We start from the raw sequence: 7,876 nt of genomic DNA, 5'->3' as shown, positions 1-7,876 counted from the left end.
GATCACATTCTGCTGTCGGGTACCAAATAAACTGCTCACTGGAAAAGTCTCATGGATCTGTATTTGAATATTAGCAAACAAATAAATAAAAAATAGTTAGAATGTTAGCAAACAAAAATAAATAATAAAATTTTCATTATATACCTACCTTAAAAGCATATAAAAATCCATGTAGGGTGTATGTTAATATTTGAGGTTCGTTCTCTTTCGGTTCTTCTGAATGTATAAGCTTCTCAACCTTATTGAATACAATATATAGTTGTTTGTACAATTGATACCAAATTATCTCCCCCATGGATATCTGCCACATAAAAAATTAGTTAAAAATTTAATTTCTAAAATATATTAGTAATGATAAGTAATTTAATTAATCAGTAATTATAAAATAGATGACATTATACATGTTGAATTTATCAAGGTTGGATAACAAAGAGAAATAATCTTCTGTAATAGGCTGTTTAGTCAGCCGCCCATTGAAACCCTTCTCTAACAGGTATAGAAGACATACACGGACTGCATCCTCATCCGATAACTCATTAAGTGAATATTTAAACACATCTGTAACATGTTATTTAACCGAGACATTCGTCAGGACCATAGGAAAGGCACGGGAACGGAAGGCGACATCGGATGCACAAGTAGGAAAATAGTCACCAAACTGGAAGCCGGTGATGAGACAAAATTCTTTCTTCTCAAAAGATAGCTCGTAACCCAAAATCTCAAAAACCATTTCATCTACTTGGCTTCGGGGGTCGGTGACAACTTCGTGACAAAAGGCGTAATGTAGAAGCAAAAGATCCCCATCTATATTAGGAATATCTAACCACCTCTCGAAACATGTATTCCGGAACATAGTCTCACATTCGGGTCTGTTTCTGAATGCCGCAAGAATTTCCCCACCGATTTTGGGTTTCCACGAGAATGTAATTGATGCATCAACAATCATGTTGTGTTGCACAAATAATAAAAGTGTTGGCACTTCATTCTAAAATGGAAATGACCAATATTCTGTACCAGCTCCGGGCCAGTTCCAGGCTTGCTCTTCATGTTTGGGACGAGTTCATCGTGTTCCAGAATGGTTCTTCGCGTTCTGGAGGTTTCCAGAATGAAATTTTAAGATCCAGTACATGATATTTCGATGTAAATCAACAATAACTAAACATCTAAACTACTTTTCAGTTGGTCCTACAACAATGACATCTTTAATTTAAACTCCGGAACGTTTTCAGTTCATTCCGAAAGTGGTTTACTACATCTGGAACAGTAAGTAACAGTAGAAAAATAGGAACCTTAACCAAACAAATAGAAAATGAAGAACATACCTGTAAAATAATGGGGCGTAGTGCTCGTCTTCCATGTCGGATATGGGTGTCGATGCGTGTCGGAGATGGGAGTTGCGTGTTGGAATCGAGTCGAAACGTCGTAATCTAGTCGGAATCGGAATGTGTCTTTCCGGAATGAAGTTGCCTTCTCAAATTATATTCCAGATTTTGAATTTCAAAATTCCGATCCGGAACATATACGCTTGCTCCGGAATAGGCATTACAGATCCAATGAAATGGGCCGGGCACCCGAAAAATAATCCGGAATTCGTTCCGGAACGAGCAATTCCAGAATAAGTTGTTATTTTGCCAAAAAAGTTATATTAAAATAAAAACCCAAAAAATGGTTAGTTTACTCAATTTCTGATATATATATATATATATATATATATATATATATATATATATATATATATATATATATATATATATATATATATATATATATATATATATATATAATAAAGATCAATAAAATATACATAAATCTAAAAAACCCTAAAAATGTAAAAACAAAAAAAAAAAAAAAAAAAACTTTGAGATATCTAATCTTTTTTTTTTATCTTACAAAACTAAAAATCGCTACATCAATATAAAACTTTGAAAAAATTACAAAAAAAATTATAATTTTTTTTCAATTTTTTTTTTCAGCGAATTTGTTCCAAAATCTGTAATTTTTAGCTGTATAAAGTCAAAAGAAAAAAACAAAACTAGGTTTTAGGGTTTCCGAACCTTTTTGCATTTTCTATTGATTTGCCACACACACACTTTTATATATATATATATATATATATATATATATATATATATATATATATATATATATATATATATATATATATAACCATGCATACAAAGTATGTCGTAAAAATATGTCAAAAATCATATTGTACAAAACATATGTCGTAATTGGAAGTGGTTAATATTTGTCATAATTACAAAAATGTTACAAATTATGACATTCGAATTCAATCGTAAATGTATGTCAAAAACGCATGTTGTGTATGTATGTCTTAACTGTTGGTCATAAAGGTCTGTCGTAATTTGTATGACAGACCAAAATGTTTGTCATTTTTCTTTATGACATGAGTTTCAATGACAGACATTTGTCAGTCATGTATAAGCATTTATGACCGACATTGTGTGTTAAGGAAAACCTTTTTTTTTAAGTAGTGTGAGTTTAATTTGATTAAGAATAAATATCATTATAATTTCATTTGTTGGTTGAGTGCTGTAATTCCCCATTCATTGCTTGTAATTTTAAATTTGTTTACTCATATTATGATAAGTCTTAGTTTTTTAATACACCCACCGTTTCAAAAAAAAAAAAAAAAAAATAACAACAGAATTGATTTAATATTGTCCAAAATAAAAACTACATAATTAAATTCTATCAGAAATTTTAATGCTAGCCATAGCATAATCGTGAATGACAAGTCTAACGGCGAAATTTAATATTTGAGATTGATGCACGACAGCGTTTGGAAAATCTAAATCTCTTCAAATGGTGGTCGAAAACTCAACATCCTTCATATTTTAAGGCAAAATCAATATTTAAAGCTTTATTATGACAAATTTAACGACAAAAGTTATTGTTTGAGATTGATGCACGAAAGCGATTGGTAAATCTAAATCTCTTCGTATTGTGGTCGAAAACTTAACATCCATAATAATTTAAGAATTCAATAAATATTAAAAAAATCGTTAGAAAATTTGTCTCCATAGGACATTAGCTAGCTAGCATTTGTTACTACCACGCCCTTCATGCATAAATTGGCTTCAATAGTGTGTTGCTAGTTTTTGGTTACAAGCGCCAAATGGAATAAACTGCCGCCCAGAAAACCAACCCTGAAACTAGTATATCCTGATCTTATGTTATTGGTAATCATTTAGAAAGTAGTTTTATATGATTGAAAAGTTATTACAACCATTAGCAGTAATCCCGCTTATTGTACATGGGAACTTCGTTCCAATTTATAATTTATATATAAAATGTGATTTATAAATGTTAACATATATAAAATGGTGACGATTATACGATATCAAGTGGACCATAAAAGTACAAAAATTATATTCTTGAACAACTATATATGATAGAGGCATACGAAAATAAGGTTTGAAAATTAACTTGGTTGATACGAAACCATATAAATTCATACGTTTAAAGAAGGAAATTAATAATAACCTTGTTATTTAGTACACACATTGTATGATGTTAATAGTAAGAACATATAAATTTTGTAAGTAAAAACCACAATAAATACAATAAAAATTTGTAATGTCTATATAATTAGGAATAAAGAGTAGTGTAAATCAATTACTACTAAATTTACAAACATATTAAACGATTAAACAATGTTGATAATAAAAACTGTTAGGAAGTAAAGCGGATAACTAGCAAAACTATAAGCACACAAGATACAATATTTACATGGTTCGGTCAAGGTGACCTACGTCCACGGGCAGGATGAGAGTATTATTTATTTCAGAACTCTCAAACTGAGGTTACAAGTACAATTACACAGAGATTCGCTCATCACTCTAGAATTCTAGATACAAAATGACCTAGCATGCATCCCTATTTATACTTGACGGATCAGACCTAAAACCCTAATTGGCCAAGCCCATTAGCCCATAGGCCCATGAATGGAGGCAACCAATCATATTCCGCCATGCATCATCTTCTGGAACATTCTTGAGCATCATAGAGGACTTCATAGCATACTTGGCTCATCAAGGACCAAGATGGTCCAACTTGCACCATAATGGCACAACAAGTGTATGGATGGCGCAATAGGCTTCAAGTGAGACACAAGAACATCAAGATTGGAGCAACAACACCACCTTGGCGCAACAGGAACATACATGGCACAACAAGGCCATGCATGGTGCAAGAGCATACTCCATGGCTCAATAGGAATACCCCATGGCGCAAGAGGGATCCTCATGGCGCAAGAGGAACCCCTCATAGCACAAGAGGGAGTATAATGGCGCAAGAAGGAATGCACTTGGCACAACATCATCCTTCTTGGCCCATCCCTTCAAGATATGGCGCAACAAGGTTCCCTTGTTGCTCCATATCACTTCCAAGTTCTCAAGACCTCTTCTAGGTGCTCCAAACCCCCTTCGGTACGATGCGTTCCTTTGGCACTTGATCCGTTCCTTTGTCAGATGATCCATTCCTTTCTCAAATGATTCATTCCTTTGTCACATACTCCATGAACCCTAAGTGCTCCATTGAGTTCCAAGTGCTCCAAATGCACCATGAACATAATCCAAATGCTCGAGTCATATTTAATAATCTCCACCTTGACTTGAGCATCATATGAACTCCACCTCGAACAAGAACTTCCTCTCCCTTCCTGCCAATCATCCCCGAAGGGACCTACCTCCTGCGAACATCAACCAAGTCGAAGCAAAGCTTGAACTTCTTCGTAGGCAACGAGTTTGTCAACATATCTGCTGGGTTGACCTTGGTATCAATCTTCAGTATTGAAAACTTGTCTCCTTCCAGAATATCTCGAATGAAATGTAGCCTGACATCAATGTGCTTTGTCTTCTCGTGATGCACATGGTTCTTAGCAAGCTCAAAGCACTTTGACTGTCACAATACAAGACATGCTTCTCCGCCTTCAGACCAAGACTTTGAATAACCCTTTGCAACCGTATCTCCTTCTTTATTCCTTCCGTCATTGACATGTACTCAGATTCAGTTGTAGACAAAGCAATGGTATCTTGTAACATTGACTTCCAACTGAGGGAACATCCGAATAAAGTGAATATGTAGCACGTCCGTGACCTCCGCTTCAACAAGTCACCACCATAATCAGAGTCAGCATATCCCACCAAGTCACTCTTCGTATTTTCTCCATACACCAAGCAAACATTCGTCGTTCCCTTCAAGTATCGCAAGATCCACTTTACAGCTTCCCAATAAGTCTTCCCTGGATTACTCATAAACTTGCTAACCATACTAACTACATGAACCAAATCAGGTCTGGTATAGACCATAACATACATGAGACTTCCAACAACACTTGAGTATGGAATCCTGCTCATGTACTTCCTTTCTTCATTAGTAGTGGGTATATTACTTGGACCAAGTTTAAAGTGAGCCACCAAAGGAGTTCCAACTGGCTTGGAATGATCACAATTGAAGAACTGTAAAAATTTCTCAATGTACTTTTGTTGAGAAAGACATAACCACTGTGATTTTATGTCCCTTTGAATCTCTATCCCTAGTATCTGCTTTGCTTCTCCTAAATCCTTCATCTCAAACTCATTCTTCAGGGCCGCCTTCAAGTCATTTATTCCATCCATGTCTTTGGCTGCGATGAGCATATCATCAACATATAGCAACATATATATGTGGGAATATGGTGAGAACTACTTTGAGTAAACACAATTGTTAAACTAGTTTCAAGTGTAGCCAGTCGAGATCATGAATGAATCAAATCTTTTATACCATTGACTTGGAGACTGCTTCAACCCATATAGGGATTTCTTCAACGAACATACGTGATCCTTCTTATAATCAAGGAACCCTTCTGTTTGGGACATATAAATCTTCTCTTCTAAGTTCCCATGAAGATATGTAGTTTTCACATCAAGCTGTTCAAACTCCAGATCAAATGCACTCTGCATGCCCAAAAGAACCCAAATTGTCTTGTGCTTCACGACTGGTGAGAACACCTCGTGATAATCAATTCCTTCTTTTTGAGAAAACGCTTTTGCCACCAACCTTGCCTTGAACCTAGCTAGTTCAACTCCTGGTATCCCTTCCTTCTTCTTAATAATCAATTTGTATCCCATTGGCTTTGCTCCCTTTGGTAATGAAACAAGATCCCATATTTCATTCTTCTCTGAAGATTGCATTTCTTCATTCATGGCCATCAACCAGTCACTTAATTCTTTAATCGCCACAACCTCTTTATACGATTGAGGCTCCTCAGTGTCAATGTCTTCTCCAGTTGGTAAAGCAAAAACAATGGAGTCAACTTCACCCGAATTCACACATCCCACATATCTATTAGGTTGTCAAATGACCCTCCTTGATCTTCTATTTGTTATTGATTCTGACCCATTATCCTTCCTGTCATCAACACCACTGGACGAAGATCCCATGGGTTGCTCTTGGGTTTCATATTGTCCAGGTTGTTCACTATAGCCTTGCTCTTTGTCACTTATCACAACTCTATCTGGAGTTTGAGTTACAAACTCCACCTTCTGGCTAGCACTTTGATCTTTGTTTCCTGCTTGACTTGTATTACCTCCTCCCTAGTTACCCATGACAGATTCATCAAAGGTCACATCTCTACCCATGATAAATTTAGGAGTTCTTCCTTCTTCTGTACACCACAGTCGATACCCTTTTACTCCTGTCACATATCCTAGAAATATGCACTTCATTTCCCTTGGCTCAAGTTCTCATCATTCACATGAGCATATGCGGGGAATCTAAATATACGTAAACCAGAATAGTCAGAGGGTTTCCCGAACCATACCTCTTGAGGAGTCTTCAAGTCTATTGCAGTTGATGGTGATCTATTCACTAGATAGCAAGCAATGTTAACTGTTTCCGCCCATAATTGCTTGGATAAGTTAGCAAATATTCGCATGCACTTGGGATGCTGCATGAGTGTTTGGTTCATTTGTTTTTCCACTCTATTGCTGTAGTGTGTGCCGTACAGTGCAGTGCCTCACTATACCTTCTGCCTTGCAGAAATTGTCAAATGGAGCATTACAGAACTCCAACCCATTGTCAGTCCTCAGATTCTTGACCTGTTTTCCAGTCCTTTTCTCAACCATGGTCTTCCACTCCTTGAACTTTCCAAACACCTCATCTTCGGTCTTTAGAAAGTACAACCAAACCTTCCTTGAATAATCATCAGTGAACATCACAAAGTATGAGCATCCTCCTTGAGACTTCACTGGTGCAGGGCCCCAAAGATCTAAGTGAACATACTCCAAGATTTCCTTGCTTGTGTGTTGACTGGTACCGAACTTCACTTTGTGATGCTTTCCTTTAACACAAGCTTCATAAAACTTTATCTTTCCAGTAGCCTCTCCACCAAGCAGTCCATGGTTACTTAGAACTGACATGCCCTTCTCACTCATGTGCCACAACTCTGTCTTGTTATCACTTTCATTCAATGATTGGGAGATTGACATCGTTCCCATAACCGTACTGCCTTCTAGGATATAGATCCTTCCACGATTCATCTTCCCTTTCATTATAACAAGAGAACCTTTGGTCACTTTCACCCAGTCACCTTCACCAGCGTACCTCATCCCATTCTTAGCTAATGTGCCAAGAGAAATTAAATTCTTCCAAATTTCTGGAACATACCAACAATCTAACTTCCTGACCCTGCCATCATGCATCTTGATCTGCTCCATGCCACCACCTTTGATACTGCTCACCCAATCATCACCCATTTTGACTGTTCCATCCCAATCTTTGAAAGAGTCGAACTAGTCACAATCATACATCATGTGATAGGATGCTCCAGAATCCAAGACCCAAGTATCAACAAAACTTGACGTACTCACAA

This window comes from Lactuca virosa, chromosome 5 (genome assembly GCF_052849685.1).
Source record: "Lactuca virosa cultivar CGN04683 chromosome 5, Lactuca_virosa_CGN04683_v6, whole genome shotgun sequence".
NCBI classification, from domain to species: Eukaryota; Viridiplantae; Streptophyta; class Magnoliopsida; order Asterales; family Asteraceae; genus Lactuca; species Lactuca virosa.
This window is presented reverse-complemented; position numbering follows the sequence as displayed.